This window comes from Paramisgurnus dabryanus, chromosome 9, assembly GCF_030506205.2.
Source record: "Paramisgurnus dabryanus chromosome 9, PD_genome_1.1, whole genome shotgun sequence".
In the NCBI taxonomy this organism is placed as follows: Eukaryota; Metazoa; Chordata; class Actinopteri; order Cypriniformes; family Cobitidae; genus Paramisgurnus; species Paramisgurnus dabryanus.
In genome coordinates, this window is record NC_133345.1 from 8,185,164 (window position 1) to 8,202,427 (window position 17,264).

Here is a 17,264-nt window from a genome sequence, read left to right on the forward strand (position 1 = left end):
TGACGGTCTGTGTTTGTGTTGCATCGGTAATTTTAATAAAAATACCACTTCCAGCTCAGTGCGGTTTTTACACCATGAATGAGCACTGCAGATAGACACTAGACGAAACTGTGAGCGTTTTATTTTTCTCCAGGGTCGTATGTAGCAAACAGGGAGGGGGGTATTAATATCTCTCTCTATGCCCTCCTGAGGAAATAAAACGCAGCAACCCACATTTGCCTGTTAAAAATAACTACACCTCACTGCAGGGACAAACCTATATACAGCATCTGTGCCCTGATGCTGAGAGTTTGCCCGCCTCCCATTTAAAGCCAGCTTTACTACTTTACGATCACATCATGTATCAATGGCCAGTTGAAGATGCCTTTGCATTCCCCACAGCAGCCAATCAGGGACCGTTATCCTGGTAATGGACTGCCCTCTATGCTCTTGACCTCAATGATATAAATCACAAATGCAGAGCACACTAAATAAGGAAATAACAGCAGCTTCATTTCTGATTTCAAAATGGAATCGATGTAAATCATAAGGGGAAAAAATGTAATAGCTGTACGCTACGGCCCACATTAATTACAGGAAGTAGAGCTGCCACGACTGATGCTGTGGGATTTTCACTCTTGTTCACCGCACTATGCCATCACTGAGGGAACTAATCTGGGCAGTCAACTTTATCATGATTGGATGAGGGTGATTTATTGCTAGTCTAGTAGAGAGATGACAGAGAAACCCTTGCTCCTTCACTTTCAGATCGCGAAAATTAGCATAGAAGCAACAAAATATGGGATGAGTTTAGATCCAAAAGCTGCTAAATGCCACCTTTGTCAAAAAGGAAATAATGATATTAACCAAATGCTCTTGGTATGCATTATATCATAAAATACTTTCACTTCAAATTCACTTAAAAGGTGCAATGTGTCTCTATTGACATAAATGTGATATAATATACATAACTATATTATCAGTGTTGTATAAACCCTTAGATAATGAACTGTATGTTTTTTGTTACCTTAAAATTAGATGTTTTTGTCTATGTACACATGTCTACTTACATGGAGTCGTCTTCATGTTTCTACAGTAGCTCTAAACTGACAAACTGTTCTACAGAGTGCGTTTTGTCACTATGTTGTCTCAGACGACAACATGTTTGTCCTGTGGCAGCTACCGTAGCTTCTCATTGTGCTTCGAAATTGAGGTTGGTTGCGGTTTGCAATCTCACCACTAGACGCAGCTAAAACCCATACTGTACATTTAATCATGATCATTCAGTAATACCAGTTTGTTGAATGAATTCTCCACAGCAATTTTTCAGCAAAGTCCTTAAAGTGCACAGAAGAAGAATGTGAAACGGCAATTAATCACATTTAAACTTGGTCCCTTGTGGGCGCTTGGATATGAAAATAAGTAATGGTACATTCACATGGGGCAAAAGTGTTAACGCTTGACGAAAGGGTGGTCTGAAGCGTGGCCAACAGCCAATCACAGTTGCTGCAACACATGCTCCGGTCTTCCATAAACCTAATTGGTTGGCTTTGCCTAGGTTATTTGCATAAGGCAATCTGATTGGCTGACGCACGCGTTGCCGCCTGAAAAGTTGAGAAATGTTCAACTTCTGCCGCGAGCAACAGCACCGACGCTGCGCAGACGGATCCACAATTCAGTTCGGCAATGCATGACGTCACCCATTAAAAGTGAATGGGAAGCGTTAACGCTTACGCCCCATGTGAATGTACCGTAAATATGGCTCACGGCGACCCCTAATGTGTGGTTCAGTTTCTTCATTTTTACATTTTGACTTTGTAGGTGTAGGTTTTTGCCAAAAAAGCTTGTATGCACTTAGAGGGTTTTGCAATGAAAGACAAATTTGTTCAATACCAATGGCATGACTAAAGTGCTATTTGGGAAAGTAAACCATTGAGTTACTAGCCGTTTCTCAATACCAAGTACGCCAAACTCGGACTTGTGTCCTTCGTAGTTTGAACTTGCAAGTTCAGACTCGGAAGAACAAACTCCTGACGCGAAATGCTTTCTGGGAAACTTCGCTGTCATAACAAGTCTCCTCTGATGCATCCTCGATAAAATGGGCGGATCAAGAACACATCCAGGGATTTTATGTGAACTTGGGCTTGATGCAAACTTTGATTTGGAACAGTACTTGGTCCGCGACTGATGACATTTCACAAGTCCACAAGTACAGACAAGAACGCATATTGAGAAACGGCCACTGACTTATAACCTTTTCATTGCCATTAAAGTGAAATGACTAAATCTAAACATTAGAGCCTGATTAAAAATGCTAATTTACAAGAAAACGTGTCAGACACACCTGAAAGGTTTTGCATCTGAACTTCATATATTGCTTGTGCATTCACAATGCCTCAAAATCTGACTAATATGTTGTAATTCCCATCTGGCAGATGCATTTGTTTTATTCAGTTTATTCAGATATTTTGTTGTCTTTACTTCCCTTTCTTTCTTTACTAATTTACTCATTTCTTCAGTCCAGTTCCAAAAGTCTCCCTGTGTAACCTATAAAGATATTGTGCTGTAACAAAAGTTCCTATGGTGTCAGACTGGTTAATGCAATTCAGACTGGCACTTTACTTTCAACTGAGAACGGGAGGTGTTCAAGAAAGCCTTAAAAAATACATTCCCAAAGAGCTTTTAACAGACTCGGCACAAAAGATCTGTAGCACTACAATGATAACCTCTCTCTTTCTTTCTAAATGTCTCTCTCTTACAGTTTCTGAGGCCACTTGGTATCTTTATATTTAATTTAAACAATAGTTTGCATACAATCTTGTAAAACTCCAAAGGCATGTTATTGCGCAATGCAGTGGTCAAGAGAATTTTCCTCAGGCACTGGGCATAAATGTAGTCTTACTTTAAAAGGATTCTTGAAAGATTTAAAGGGGACTTTTCCATGTTTAAGTGCTATAATTGGGTCCTCAGTGCTTCTATCAACCTAGAAAATGTGAAAAAGATCAAACCAGTAACTTAGTTTTGGTAAACTGCAAGCATGTGAAAAAATAGCTCATTAAAATTTGGTACAAACGTGGACAATTAAACTGCTTTATGTTTAAAGGAAATATTTGGTTATTAAATTTATTGATTATTCTGAACCTCAAAATAGCTGGAAGACGTCTGAAAAAAAGGAAAAACCAAAGCTCCTGTTTTAGGAGGTTAACCTCCTTGAAAGGTAGGTAATTGGATAATTGTCAATATCATTAGCTCAATGTAGAGATTCAGTATAATGCTTCAATAAATCGTTTATATAGGTCAAAATTTAGCAGTGCCTTGGATCTGTGTTGGTTCCTGCCCATATAAACATGAGCATGGGGGGCTTACAGCTAATCCTGTCCTTAATGCAAACAAATTACATTTTCCTCCAAGACTATCCCACATGACCAAAACAAACCTTTTCAAAAGCAAACAAAAATATATTTGTGATCCTCTCAAACTTCTATTTGGAACCTACAATATAAGCAATCTGAATAAACTGTGGTTTGTTCACCATTTCTTGTCCATAATAAGCTATGTCGACCAAGCTTTAAACAGTCAAAAGTGTTGCTCTGTAAGATTACAAATATTCAAGTGCTACACACTGAGCATGCATATTAAATAGGGCTAATCCTCAAGTGTCAACAAGAACTCTACTACAGCAAACATAATGTAGTGACAATATCGCTGCTGTAGTAGATATTGCAAATATACAAGAAGAACTGAGCCAGCGAGTTGGCTAACCTCACATTGTATAATGCACAGGAGAGGAATAAAGCTGGTACCATGTTTCATGTCTAATAGCATGGGATAATGTGCCATTGCATTTGGACACTATTAGTATGTGCTAATGGGATCCAAAGAGGGGAACTCTGGGCTAATTACACTGTCTGCTCATTAGTGAGCCATGAGGACTGAAGCAACAGAAAGTGCATATAAATAACAGCAGTTTCAGTCAGGTAGAATAAAAGATACTGGGGGCTCATGAGGGGTATAAGAGGAATGGGACTCTTTCCAAACAGATTTTATTATTGTTATTGATACCTTATGGTATTAAATGATTTGTGGTTGTAGCTGTTTTTGAAAGTTGAGATTGCAGCAAGTGGGAGTGGTTTCAGCGCAGACAGTGGACCCAATGCAATAATTGGACGCATGCAATTTTTGCTCCCCTTCTGTGAACGTGGTTTGCATGCCACTGCGTACCCTGTTCACACAGACATCATATGTCATCAGTGCGTTCACGTCCACTGTGTAAACAGAAACAAACAAACTTTCCTGCTGAATTGACAACCTGACCAGGAGCCACAAAACGAAAGACAACAACAGCAAAACCGTCTGTATCAGCAAAGAGGAAAAACACAAATTAACACAGCTGCGGGAGGCAAAGGGTCTGAAAGGGTCGTTGCAGTGTTTCTTATGAAAAGGTAGGTACACACTATGATTTTATTTAGATGGATTTAGATATTGTATTTTGATAAAACATTGTGTTGCTTATGTAGTTTGTACGCGATTAGCGTAACAATATTTATGTTTTTAAAATTACAAGCAAACTTCTACGTCTACACAACTGAAAACATGCTGTATCTAATTCTGATTTTAACCAGTTGTTTATGTTCATTACTTTGGTAATGTTATTCAGTTTGTACTGCAATGTTTTCTCACTGGTGAATGAGACATGAATTGGCTTCTGGTCTGTGTGTGTTCATGTGTTTTGGAGGAGGCGTGGCTTTAGATGGCATTTTTAACGGAGAGTGGGATTGTCATTTCATTGCTAGTAGGCTAAAGTTAGCATTTTTTTTTTTTTGGAAAATTCAGATACCCTGGCTTTAAGCCACTATCCCTACAGTGCAACAAATACTAAAAAATGTATGCATTAAGGTCACTTCCTTTCTGCTCCCATTTTTAAACTCTAGTTAGTGTTTAATGTTGCTGTTAGAGAATAAATAATACCTGTAAAATGAAAAAGCTCAAAGTTCACTGCCAGGCGATATATTTTCTGTAACAGAATTCCCTTTTCAAAGCTACAGCGAACGGTTGGTTTGGACTACAGCTCTCTTCTTCCTGTTTAATGACGTCAGTAGAACTCCGTCCACAGGAATAAGTCAGTCGCCGGCTAAGCTAACGTCAAGAGATAAGTCAATTGTGTGAAAAATTATGCAGTTTTTTTTACACGTGAAACATTAACATGTTATATTGCGCACTGTAAACACAATCAAAGCTTCAAAAACACAGAAAGAATCGGAGCTTCAAAATACTGAGGCCATATACTTACTGCCAACTGTGTATGTTGTAAATTAAATATTAATTTCTTATCTGAAAGATTATGTATGTCTCAATCATGTACCATCACCTGGACTTCTGTGTGCGTGGCTGCAAAACCAGCCCAATGGGCATTTAAAACTACCTGGTGACATGCAGTCGCGTGTGGACATTGATTTGTCCGTCAGTTTTGTGTTTTTGGTAAAACTGTTTTGGGTTACTACTACCTTGTAATGCATACAGATTCGGGGTTTATTTTTTGTGCCGCAATTTTTCATGTAAATTAATACACTAACAATTAAAGTAATTTTGTTAACATTTAAACTTGAGATTTATACTGGGGCACAGCAGATTTGCACTGGGGCATGTGCCCCAGTAAAAGGAGTCTAGCGAGGCCCCTGGTTTGAGGGCAGAGAATCCTGCCTATTTTCCCAAGATTTGAACTTAATTGTTTGGCAGCTTCTTAATTATTAAAATTTGGTTGGGTGGTTTATAACGCATTTTTTCTGTGGTGTAACAAACCGAGAACACATTTAATATTGGACTTTAAACGCACTTTAATATTGACTGAGCAAGGTCAGGTCAAAGATTAAAATCAAACTTTGATGCTCCTAATCTTTAGCCTGGAATTAACAGACATGGTCAAATTGATACTTTATAATGTAAATTTCACTCCATCCTCTATATCGATTTAATAAGCATTTGTATGTAACTCTTCCCAGTGCATTATGACATGGATATCAATCACTGTGAATACTTTTAACAAATTTAAATGTAAATTTAATTTAGTGAGCAGCATAGTCATGCTACCTATTAGGGGTGCTCCGATATATGGGCAGATGATGCTTGCTATGCTTCTCAATGAATTACGGTGAAATGCCGCTACATCCAAAAGCCAGGGGGAACGAAGCATGAAGCCACGAAGAACCATACACACGCAGCTATGACAAACAGCTCCAGGAAATTGCTTAACGCTATAACGCTATGCTAATGCTGTCGCTCATACTTTTTGCCACTCAGTGGGCGTAACCGCAGACACTTTTGCCAAAGGTGACATCACATGCATACCCTCTAGTTACCGGCCAAGTATTTATCGATGCACCCCTACTACCTATGTAGGAAGCTCACTTGGTATTGGAACAGAGTTATTGTATCAATGTCATTATTGCTCACAGGTCTCTGAATGCCTGTTAAAAGTGAAATCAATATAATTTTGATAACACCCAGAGATAAAGTCATGCCTGGAATATTAACACCCGCAGAGATCCTCCCTGCTAAGATAATAATAATAATAAACTTTATTTTATAAAGCGCCTTTATAAGCAGCTTCTCAAAGCGCTGTACACAAGCTACACAACACAAACACAAATAATACAATAGCATCAACAATCAAAGGCTAATTTTAAAAAATAAGTCTTAAGTCTACCTTTAAAAATATCATAGCTCTGGACTTCCCTAAGATCACGAGGCAGAGAATTCCAAAGAACAGGAGCATATGAAGAAAAGGCCCTGTCACCCATAGATCGCAAGTGTGTACGGGGAATAACCAACAAGTTGGATTGCGAAGCTCGAAGTGTCCGTGTTGGGGTATAGGGAATTAATAATTCAGATATGTAGTCAGGAGCCAAACCATGCAATGCTTTATATGTCAGCATCATAATTTTAAAATCTACTCTGAATCGGACTGGGAGCCAGTGTAAGGACTCCAGGACCGGAGTAATGTGATTGCAAACCCTGGACCCAGTCAATATCCTGGCGGCCGAGTTTTGCACATATTGCAATCTATTGAGTGAGGATTTTGAGATTCCAGCTAGAAGGGCGTTACAATAATCCATCCGAGAGACGACAAAAGAATTCATTAGCTTTTCAGCTACTGAAAAATTTAGCATAGGACATAATCTTGCTATATTTCTGAGGTGAAAGAAGGACGACTTTACTGTACTCTGAACAAAAGAATCAAATGATAGCCCAGTATCAAAAATAACTCCAAGATTCCTCACCTTAGCCTGAATAGCCAAAACAGAGCCATCAAGAGACAAGGGTAAGGAACCGACTTTAGAAATCTGATGACGCGAGCCAATTAGCATAACTTCAGTTTTACCACTATTCAGACACAGAAAATTTTTACTCATCAATTCCTTTATCGCAGAAACACAGCCAGAAAGAAAATCAACATCAAGATGTTCACCAGATTTTGAGTGTGTATAAATCTGCGTGTCGTCAGCATAAAAGTGATAATGGAGGCCACGCGATCGCAATAATTGACCTAGTGGTGTCAGATAGATATTAAAAAGCAGAGGTCCCAAGACTGAGCCCTGAGGAACACCAGTGAGAACAGGGCTAACCTCAGACCTGAAACCGCCCATGGAAACAAACTGCGAACGATCAGTGAAATAGGAGTGAAACCACTTCAGAGCTGTGCCGGACACACCGAAATCTTGCTCAAGACGATTGAGCAACAGACTATGGTCCACAGTATCAAAAGCTGCTCTTAAATCAAGAAGAATTAGAATAGAAATAGCACCAGAGTCAGAAGCCATCAACAGATCATTGGTCAGACCGCATGATCTTTAGAGCATGATATTAATTAGATTTCAAAGAAATTAGAAAAGTAAAGAAATAAAATGAAACAAACTCTATTAACACAAGTGCTAAAATAGCGCAACACAAACATCAGCACCTCTAGGCTAAACACTATTAGACCTAATTAAGATGGCGAAAAATTATGAATATAAATGAGCATGGAACACTTAGGATGGATAAACACACACACACACGCACATGCACACACACAAACACACACGGACACACAAATGTACATATACACACTCAACACAAAGAAATTAAAAGTGACCTGTACAGGTGCTCACTACAAATGAGTGTCAGAAAGAGCTCTAATGAATCTTGGTGGGATAGGTAATGATTTATTTAAATACATAAACAATGAAATGTCTCCCTCTTCACTCTGTAAAAAAAATTCCGTAGAAATTTGCATATGGGTTGCCGGTAACTTACCGTAGATTTAAATTTATGTTATTACTGGCAACATTTTGTTCAAAGTTAAATGAACATTAAACATTTAGAAGTCTTTGTCTTTACAGAATAAAACTAGAAAAACAGCATCAAGCAAAACATTCTGGGAAACAAAATCTGAAGCAAAAAACAGAAAAAGTTTGATGATGATTTCTGGTTCCCAGAATGCTTTGCATGAGGCTGGTATTGTATAGTTTTATTCTGTAAAGATAAAGACTTTTTAATATTTAAAATGTATCCAACTTTGAACAAACTCATGCCAGTAATTAACATAAATTTAAATCTACGGTAATTTACCGGCAACCCAGCTGCAATACCATTGTAATTTCTACGTATTTTTTTACAGTGGTGTGCTGGGTTGTTTCAACCCAGGGTTAAAAAATAAAAAATTTCTGAGTTAGTTTAACCCAGTAAGTTTAAATTCTAAAAATAGAATATTTTACCAAATTTGTGTGTCCAACATATTTTATGCTTAGCTTAGCAACATAGTAAGTAGTAACCCTAGAAATACCAAATACTTGTAAGAGTCTTTTGTGCACCTATTAAAAGCATTTCAAATCAACTTTCATTATCTTAGAAGGAAGGCACCCAGCTTGATTTTTACAGGTAGAGATTAATCATTTTCACTGTACAGCTTCTGCCATTGAAGACATCAAGCTATACATGACTAACTCAGTAAATATTCAATTCATAACCTAACCTACTACATCTCTCCACATACAGTTTAATGCATGTTTTTGTCATTTTACAGGCATGAGGCCTTGAGCGATACCCATAAACTCTGGGAATTACATGGGATGAGACCCACATGCTATGACGTACAATATTCTACAAGTGATTTATGGATGTGTCCTGTGATTTTCCCATCCTCCCGCACAGAGGGCTAACTACTCTCAGCGGTCTCTTTTCCTCTGCAATGGCCATGCACAAATTGATGTGCATAATTTATTTACCTCCCAACAGTTTCTGAAAAAGAAACACTGAACCACCGCATAACCTTGGTGCGTTCACCACACGGAGTCATCTCGCTGTCACTTTGAATATAAGTGAGTCTGGATATGCTAATTCACTGAACGCAGCCGTGACTCCTTTTTGTTTGTCATTAAGAACTTTGGCTGTGAATACAGGGGCAGGATGTGGCTGGCTCTCTTTTGCCATGTTTTTAATGTTCATGTTTAAACCAGGACTGGGCCTTAGATAAATTAGGATATTTAAGTCATTTTTAAAAGAATAATTTATAAATAAACATTACTGGTGTGCATCTTCAGACACAACACTTGCAGTGATATATATTTTAAGATATGACGAGCAAATTGTTTTAGGTCAAGACAACACTAACATTTAAGTTAGTCTGGGACAAGACTTAGGCCCTGTCTGGGAAACTGCCCCAAAGAGATCATGGGTGAAGCAAACTGCAAAAATTCTTAAATAAATAGTAATATATGAAAATCTCAGTGCAAAAGCGGCTAACAGATGACCCCCATCAAAAATGAGATTATGAAATTAACTCAATGCTCTCAGCATATATTATATGTTCATCAAATCCATTCCCTTCAAATACACTTAATCCCGGCCTCAGGTTTGTTAGCAGAATGTCGCTAAACGCCACATCGTTTTTTAGCAAAGTCCTCCAACTGCACTGATTTTGCAACTGTTTACTACTTGTCCAAAAAAGTGGATTTTTTTAAAAGTGGAGGTTTTTGCCACAAAACATGCATGTATTTAGAGGGTTTTGCAGCGAAAGAGGCAAATTTGTGAAATACCAATAAAATGGCTTACGTGACATTTGTTAAAATAAGGCATTTCAATTACTTATTAATAATATCTTTTTTGACGTTTAAGAGAAATAACTTAACTTAAACATATATAAAAATATATATTATGTGCCATAATGATCCTCACAAGGACATTAATACACTAAGTCGTCCAACATCACAGTTCAATACATGTTCCATTGTTCTAATTATAGACAACATTATCTGCCGGTTTAATGAACCAGTGTTTGTAATGCCCGGGGCAACACTGCACCTCTCCCATTTAGGGGACAGCACCTTCCAAAAATCTGAAATTAATATTGCACAGGGCTACAGCACCCATCAGACAAATCTGTGTGGACGTCCCGTCAATACGCGGCTGAAAGATTGATGAAATATGATGACCGGGGGGCGCCCATGAACCTGTGTGAGTGGGTGTTAATACATGAGCTATTTTTGGGTGAGTTTTCTATATTTTAGCTGGGAGCAGACAGGCGCGTGTCATGGCTGCCTGTTAAATTAAAGCCAACAGCTTCAATGCGACAAACTGACTTCCCATCGCAAGGTGAATTTATTGAGTGCATGACAGTGGAATGATGCACTTTATGAGAAATATATACATATTTTAAACAGTCTTGTCATTGTTTAAAGGAGAAACAAATACATTACATTATAACAATACACGCACACATGCATATTGTATCTCCAGCTATAAACTGACACATTTCATTTTTGTTTATAGTGTGATAACAAATGATTTATTTAAATCTGAGTGGCATATACATTTGAAGAAATGCATATTGTGAGTGTCTTTTATTTTCTCTAAAAGAGAAGTTATCAACCATGTTTACAAGATAAGACAACACTGATGTCAAAGTCATGGAGGCAGAAACACTATTAATCACTGACATCCAGTAGTTCTCATGATAGAGGAGCTATCATGCTTATATTAGATGGTCAGATTTCTAGCTGAGTAACTAGGTGTGATGTGATGATCTAACACTGATTGCCTCATTACAAATGATTAACCAGCCTCTTCGGCTAAAATTAGCATAGCGATGTGTACAATTAATTAGCAATCTATTAGCTAAAATGTCATTATGCACTCCATGGACTCTTTTCTAGTGCCGATGAAGCAATACATCGACATACATATCAGAGCAGATTGATGGAGACTCAATTAGCAAATCCAGAGCCAAACTCATTTACGACTGTAAAAATATATTCTCCCACATGGCCTCAATGGTTGCACCTCCTGGTTTATCTCCACTCCAGGGGAGGAGGTGAAATGACCGGATGAGAGGAAAAAACAGGCCAGACTCCAGAGTTCACTTCTTATTTGAAGGTAAGCACTGCACTTTTATGCTGATATAAGTCTGCTACTCGAATGAATTATTTCATAAAGTCTCTGTCTGCAATTAATTTTAACACCAAGCGTTGCCAACAAAATTGAAGGACCTTTGACCTTCTTCTACACTCTGTATAATGCTTGACTATACAAATAGCTTCCTGCTATAATGACTTGGCTAAATGCAGATCTTGGTCTTGTTGGCACTTTAGACTACTCCATCATAGACTCCTAAGGCATAGAAGTTTGTACTGAAGGTTCTTAAATGAAATTTATATATAAAAAAACATAAATTATTATCCATATTTGTGAATACTCATAACCTCATACTATCGATCTGAAATCTCACTGTTATGTTGCCAAAAGCAATTGGCCGTTTTAGTGTCTATGTCACGACAACGTCACAGCGCTAGCTAGAGGAAAAACAAAAGGAAAACTGGAGGCGGTAAATACAAATCAGCATAGAGTCGTCTAAGGAGCACAAATATCATCTTGTTTTGTTAGTACTGGCTCCAATTAAAATTTTTATCGCATAACAGCTGCCACTGGCAGGCAAGGAAACCGACGACAGCTGTGGTAAAATACAATAAAATTAGCTGGATAATAAAAAATACGCACCCACTTTATATCATGTACAGTACGTGCCCATTCAGGACATAGTTATAGGCATCTAATGTTTTATATGCCCTCAATTTCTCTTTACTATAGATGTTTTAGCTTAATTTTCTGTAGACTTCCGCATAGAATCAATTAAAACAAGCAAAAATAGGATCACTCTGAATCTTGTCTCTATCAAAAGTCCTTCACAAAAATCGAATTATTTCAGCTTTTTGCTCAAAATTTTGTGTTTTTGAAGAAACCTACCCCTAACTGAAAAAGGGTCTTTGCATTCCCAGGTCAGCATCATTGTTGGTATGTAGTATTACTTTCAACTAGTGTCGGGCATAGATTAATCTCATACAAAATAAAAGTATTTTTAAGCAATACATATAGAGTTTGTGCTGTGTGTAATTATTATGTATATATACATTCATGTATGTATGTAAGAAACATTTTATATATATATATATATATATATGTATGTATGTATGTATGTATGTATGTATGTATGTATGTATGTATGTATGTATATATATATATATATATATATATATATATATATATATATATATATATATATACATATATATATATATATATATATATATACATACATACATATAAATATATATATATAAAATGTTTCTTACATACATACATGAATGTATATATACATAATAATTACACACATATATATACATAATAATTATTTATATGTATATATCTCAATTACTTTCTGTATATATGTATATATATATATATATATATATATATATGGGCATTTGCATTATGGATAATGTTAGGAATGCTGTTCCAGTTCCTATAAAACATGTTAATCAAGGAAAATGTAATTGTCAAAATTAAACAGCCTTATATCATAATTCACTGCAATGCATGAAATGCAAATAAACATCTACTCTATTGTGTTAATATTGTTAATCTTTTATTTAGTTGCAGTGGATATACTGTACAAAGATTTGTACAGAAACAACTGGAGTAAATGTATTTAGTGATGGCAGTAGGTCTTCAATTTGGTGGATTAATGTCCTCTGAAAGGCATTTTGGAAGACTTTAATGCTACGATATAAGGAACATGAGATATTTTTGTCACAATCGCATATTGATTCCCAATCCTGGTAGTCTCCAGTCTAATTTTATAATGACCGGTCACCAGACCAGCTTCAATTCCACATTGGGCAAACAAATTGAATTTTGCACGGCGTGATGATTTGGGTCGGATTCGTGGTAATTCCTAGAGATTAAATTCACTGGGTTGTCAGATTGCTCTATCGGGTAAATTCTGTCTAATTTCACCCACAACCGTGCAGTCACGTCTGTTCAGATTGTGCTAAATGAAGATCAATGCAGCTGCCTTCTTGACTTCTCAGATGAAATATGAATCTTAATGATCTGAAACCTTTACTAATTGCACTTGACATTAATTGCTCTCCTCTGGGGTCAGCAACAGTTCTATATAAGGACAAATATGTCAAGTAAAATGGTAAAAGCTATTAGGTCTGAAAGAAAAACAAATACATACAGTGGTGTAAAAAAGTCTTGGCCCCCTTCCAGAGTTTTTATGTTTTTACAACCAGGTCTGATTACTGCCACACCTGTTCACAATCAAAAAAATCACTTAAATAGGACCTGCTTGACAAAGTGAAGTAGACAAAAAGATCATCAAAAGCTACAGTTCACGTTGAAATCCAAAGAAATCCAGGAACAAATGAGAAAGTAATTGAGATATTTTAGTCTGGAACAGGTTATAAAACCATTTCTAAAGCTTTGGGAGTCCAGGGAACCACAGTGAGAGCCATTATGAAAATATGGAACAGTGGTGAACCTTCCCTGAAGTGGGCGGCCGACCAAAATTACCCCAAGAGAGCGAAGACAACTCATCCAAGATATCACAAAAGACCCCACAACAACATCCAAACAACTCAGGCCTCTCTTGCCTTTAGTTAAGGTCAGTGTTCATGAGTCCACCATAAGAAAGAGACTGGGCAAAAATGACCTGCATGACAGAGTTCCAAGACAAAAACTGCTGAGCAAAAAGAACATAAATGCTCATGATGATCCCCAAGACTTTTGGAAAATGTGGACTGACAAGACAAAAGTTGAACTTTTTGGAAGGAGTGTGTCCCATTACATTTGGTATACAAGTAACACAGCATTTTAGAACCAACAGCAAAATATGGTGGTGTTAGTGTGATGGTCTGGGGCTGTTTTGCTGCTTCAGGACCTGGAAGACTTGCTATGATCAATGGAACCATGAATTCGGCTGTCTACCAAAAAATCCTGAAGGACAATGTCCGGCCATCTGTTTGTGACCTCTGGCTGAAGCGAACTTTGGTTCTGCAGCAGGACAATGATCCAAAACACACCAGCAAGTCCACATCTGAATGGCTGATGAAAATCAAAATCAAAACTTAGTCAAAGTCCTGACCTCAATCCTATTGAGATGCTGTGACATGACTTTAAAAAGGTGGTTCATACATGAAAACCCTCCAATGTGGCTGAATTACAACAATTCTGCAAAAATTGAGTGGGCCAAAATTCCTCCACAGCACTGTAACAGACTCATTACAAGTTTTCACAAATGCTTGATTGCAGTTGTTGCTGCTAACGGTGGCCGGAGAAGAACTCGTTTCGTATTTTTGAAGGAGGGACTTCATAGAACAAGGAAGACGGTTTTAAGGACAGTATACAGATAAGTAAATTGTGTGAAAACTATTGCGTTTTTTACACATGAAACATGAACACATGTTATATTGCTCACTGTAAACACAATCAAAGCTAGAAAAACACAGAAAGAACGAGACCTTTAATAATCACATGTAATGATATCTATATGAGCTTTAAAAGTATATATATTTTTTTTGTGGGAAGTGTATGAGTTGTGGAGAAGTACTAATGAGGTACTAATATGTACTCTTTGCTACCAATATGTACCTCTGATGAACTATATAAACTTTTTGTAATTACAAAGTGTACTTTTTGAAAGGGTACTGACTCAGTAACAGCTACTATTTTTTCGATCAATATACGTGACATGGTGATGACCACCTGCTTTAATGCAGTGGTGTGCTGCAATTGCAAAGTTATCACAAAAGCTCCTGGGATGTGACAGGACTCATTAAGACCCCTTTGAAGCATCAGAAGCATAAAATGCATTGATGGTGGGGATCTAGCAGATGTTGTAGATTAGAAATGGGATAGCAGTGATTTTAAAGTCCCTCTGTTAATTGCTGCTGTAGGCAAACATCTAATATACAGCAACTCATTCGACAACGCATCTTAAGTCTTATGTCCTCTGGCTAGAGCTATCATCTCATCAAGAAATGGAGGATTATGGGACAGGAGTGGAACTTGAGAAATGTTGGTATCTTAGCTGTGGGTGAATTGAGGTTAATGAAATTGAGTTTTGTAAGTTTCTAAGTAACTCTCTCATCATGATGTGGTCCTGTACTCTCTCCAGGCAAGAACAAAATGATTTAGCCTCATTGAGGTAATTAACACCTTTGAGGACCAGACAGCGTGGGAGGGTTGGTGGAGACTGATGTGATGCGGAGAAGCCAGTGACCTCGGTGTTTTGTGAAAAGCTGTTTGCCGTCCTGCATCACACTGTGGTAACTAACACGCACGAGCATGATGCAATGGTTACCTGGTTGGCCTGGTTGACAGTAATTGTGCCTCCAGTCAAAACTGAATTTCATAATGCTGCAGTGCTAACAAGTTTGATTCAACTGGGAGAAACTACTGTACAGTGTGTGTAGGATGTTTCTCCATTCAATGACTCAGAACTGCTCTGATATGAATTTACAATTACTTATTTTGTTGGAAAGCAAGTACGGTTTTGGACATTTTTACCCGATGGTGCTGATGCAGTTGTGTTTAAGTGATGGAGAAGCAACTATAAATCCATTAGTAAAAAAATTCATTTATAACTCCGCTTGGGTTATAAAACAATGCCTTCTGCACTTTCTCACAAATCCTGGAGAAACACAGTCAGATATAATAACTAGCATTTTCCCAATCTGTCTCTGAGACACGCTTTGGTTTTACCCCACTATGACTGGCACACAGCAAACAAGACATGCCATGGATGTTTCAGTCTTCACACTAATAGAGCTTTGCTGTGCTTTCTCTCCTCTTTAGGACATTTCATATCGGCCTGTTAGCTATTTCACAGCTATGACGGGACCGATGTCTGTTTCTATTCAGACCTCACATCAGACATTCGCATAGCTTATGTCACAAGCCACATTCTGTTCTAACCATCCTTATTTATATATCCCTATCCGTGTACTCTGCAGCATCCATCAATAATTACAGACACCCGTTTGTTATGCATTCCCTGCCCGTTGCATTAAGCAAGATTGATCTTTGCACTTCCCGTGGCACCTCGGGGTCATTTAAAAAGCATTGTTTCCCAAAAGCATAGAGGGCAGAGAGGCAGCAGTGCACGCCAGGGCTTAAGCTCGGTACGTCTTTCATGGAGACATAAGCCATTATGACCCATTCTCATCTAACGGGACACAGCCACTCAACCGGGCTGAGAGCGCCAGCGGCTGATGTGATTAAGGTTTCATCCCACAAATATTCATGTGCATTTAATGATCCAGCATCACTTCATTCCGCATGAATTATGAATATGATGAGTCGAAGAGAAAACAGTGCTGCTGGAGAGAAGCGGGCAAAGTGGAGGAGGGGGGAAAAGGGGACAGAGGTTGCAGCCCCCCAGCATTAGTTGTGAAACTGGTGTTTTTTTGCCCAAGGTTAACAAAAAGGGTCAAATGCGGTGAGTGATGTCACATTCTCGAGCTGCTGGCCTAGATCTAGGAATCTCCACAGCTTTGCTATGGTTCCTTAAAGGCTCATCCATGCCAACAACCGCTCCAAACATTATACCCCCAAGACACGCTGCTCTGTACTGTTGAAATAATGCTGGGTAGCTAAAAACGCTCTAATATGAGAGACTGGGATGCCAGAGTGCATGTCTTAATCATGTTAAGTGTAACAGTTGACATTTCAGTCTGCCTAGGGCTGCCTTGGACACATTTTAATCAAAAATTCAATACGCTTAAGTACCCTCTTAATATAAACAAACTAGAACTATTCCATTCTTGGCCATGTTCATCATTTGAATTGGATGAAACAAGCTTAGTAGAAATAAAGTGGGGTCCAAGAGAATGAGACAACTAGTAAAAATTCTTTATTTTGCATTTTTTATTATCTCTTTCTATTGCAAATTATGCATTACTAGTTAAAGA